The sequence below is a fragment of the Lipotes vexillifer genome, unplaced genomic scaffold (genome assembly GCF_000442215.2).
Source record: "Lipotes vexillifer unplaced genomic scaffold, Lipotes_vexillifer_v1.1 scaffold242, whole genome shotgun sequence".
NCBI lineage: Eukaryota > Metazoa > Chordata > Mammalia > Artiodactyla > Lipotidae > Lipotes > Lipotes vexillifer.
Genome location: NW_006771376.1, coordinates 1,971,397 through 1,974,339, shown reverse-complemented (window position 1 = coordinate 1,974,339; position 2,943 = coordinate 1,971,397).

Sequence of the window (2,943 nt, the reverse complement as noted above, 5' to 3'; positions counted from 1 at the left end):
AATGAAAGAACAGGAAAAGATATTCTGAGCAAAAGGAAACAGAAAGAAAGCAGGGGGAGTTATACTGATATAAGACAAAATAGAATCTAAGCCAAAAACTGTAACAAGAGACAAAGAAGGTCATTATATAATAATAAAGGTGTTGATTCAATTATAATAAATATTTAACAATTATAAATATTAACAATTTTAAGAGATAAAAAAAAAAAGATACACTATCTGATTTTATCTTTATAATACCATAAAAAAGGTTTTGCTGTTATCCCATTTTACAGATGAGAAAACTGAGGATCACTGAAGGAAACTAAGGTAGGTGACAGGTCTGTGATCCAAACCCTTTTCTTTCAAGCTTCTAACAAAAGAGAGTTCTCTCCATTTTGACAGCTTTTAAAGTCACTTCCCAGTGTTCGGATCTCACCACACCTGAAGGTCAGCCTCAGAGACCTTCAGGCTTCAGGCCCTGCTTCTGTCCTACCTATGAGCTCACTCTGTCTTCACATCCTTGCCCGCAGCCCTTCCCTGGACCTTGGGGACAGCTGCGAGGTAGGTGGGCACTTGGGCCTCAGAGGAGGCAGGCGGGCTGGAGCCTGGCTCTGACTTACCAACCGTGTGGACTTGCACGTGATCTTAGCCTCTTTGCCCGTCTGTCCCCTCAACAGTGGAGCTGGGGCAATAAAGGGTCCCTCGGTGGACACGTGAGTGAAGTGAGGCTGGTGTCCAGGCCTGGGCCTGGGCCTGAAGGTGGCAGGTGCCCTCTGCCCATCCTCCCGCCAGGCTCTCCTCATCCACAGCCCCCCGGGGACCACCCCCACAGGGAACTGCCCAGCACCACCCTCCCTCCAGAATCACGCACTTGGGTGGACTTGGGCCCCTGCTCTGGCAGGCGTGGGCCTGGAGGCGAGCCCCCTACACACAGCCTCCCCCATCTAGCGAGAGCCCACCGTCCTCCCCACACCCACCCTTGCCTCACACGGAAACCCACGAGCCCCTCAGCAACTCACAGCAAGGCCTCTGCTCTCACATCCCCCCGGCTACACCCCAAGACATCGGTGTCTGGCAGCAGAGAACGAGTCCACTCGCTCAGCAGCCATGTGACCTTGAATGGGACACTTACCTTCATAGGACTTGGTGGAGATCATGTGACATAACGTGAGAGGACTTTGTACCTTGTAAAACCATATACAAGTCTCAGTTGTTACTACAGATGTTCCGGTCTTTAATCTCCTTGCAGGTAACACTGTTTTCCCTGGATCATAATTTCCTAAAAAGGGCCATGTCCTTTGTACAGTAACTCATTGAACTCCTCCTAAGTGGTCAATAGATGTTTTCTATGATAATGGCCATATATGTAAACTTACAACATGGTCAGCTTCTCTGCTTCAAGGCATGTTGAATACAAATATCCAAGCCACTTACATTTAATCATATAAGCATCCTTAGAGATGCAAAGTGTATGTATTCGTGCTGCCTGTCAAATCCTGATTCCCTAAACAGGTGCATATAGAGACAGCTGGGCCATACATGATGTCATAGATATTTCCCCCAGATGTCCCGGCCTGGAAGCCATCGACTTGGGGTTTGTTTCCCCGCTGCTCGGGGCCCCTGCCCACGGCCGGCTGGTCAGAGCCGCCCGGCGCACACGTGCTGGACGGCTGCCCACCCGGCTCCGCCCCTTCTTATCAGGAGCAAGTGGTACCTCTCTCCCCATGTAAACAATCAGGGAGAGGGAAGGGAAAAGCCTCACATGTTTGCTTTCTTTCCAAGACCACCTACAAAATGTTGCTGAGAACCTGCGGGCAAAACAATCTGTCGGCTGAGTAATATTACTCAGCCATAAAAAAAAAAATGAAATTGATCTATTTGTAATGAGGTGGATGGACCTAGAGTCTGTCATACAGAGTGAAGTAAGTCAGAAGGAGAGAGACAAATACCGTATGCTAACACACATATATGGAATCTATGGGGAAAAAATGTCATGAAGAACCTAGGGGTAAGACAGGAATAAAGACACAGACCTACTAGAGAATGGACTTGAGGACACGGGGAGGGGGAAGGGTGAGCTGGGACAAAGTGAGAGAGTGGCATGGACATATATCCACTACCAAACGTAAGGTAGCTAGCTAGTGGGAAGCAGCCGCATAGCACAGGAGACCAGCTCGGTGCTTTGTGACCACCTAGAGGGCTGGGGTAGGGAGGGTGGGAGGGAGGGAGACGCAAGAGGGAAGAGATATGGGGACATATGTATATGTATAACTGATTCACCTTGTTATAAAGCGGAAACTAACACACCCTTGTAAAGCAATTATCCTCGAATAAAGACGTAAAAAACAAACAAACAAAAAAACAATCTGTCGGGATGCCAGCGCCGGCGAATGTAAACACCTGGTGTAAACACCTGGGCGGGCAAGGGTTAGCGTGGGCCCAGATGTTCCCACAGGTTCCCCGGGGCGGGGGGAGCAGTTGTCCTCTACTTTTCATCCTCTCCTCCTGAGCTTTTCTCTTTTCCTCTGTGAGGTGTCCTTACCAAAATCAGTTTGGGTTAAAGCTTGAGCACGTGAGCCGGTGCAGAGGCTGCTGTTAGGACGCGGCTGGGGCCCCTGTCCTTTTCTGTAAAGGGCTCCAGCACCCGATGTGGGCCCGCGTGGCTGCCGCAGCAGTCGGGGGCGGGGGTGGGGATGGGGACGGAGCCCAGGGGGCTACGATTCACCTGAAGTCGCGGTGGGTGCCAAGCAGAGGCAGGAGAAACGGCCACCGCACCTCGCCTCAGCCAGCAGGAGGGGTTCCCTTCACAACCGAGACCCCGAGGGGGAAAGAAGATTCATTGGAAAATATTTTGGAAAGTGAATCTGTTTTCATTGTCGTCCGTGGCATACCCCTCTGGCTCCTTGGTGGCCCTGGAAGAGCAGGAGCGCTGGGGAGCTAATGTGGGAGGACTGGTGGGGG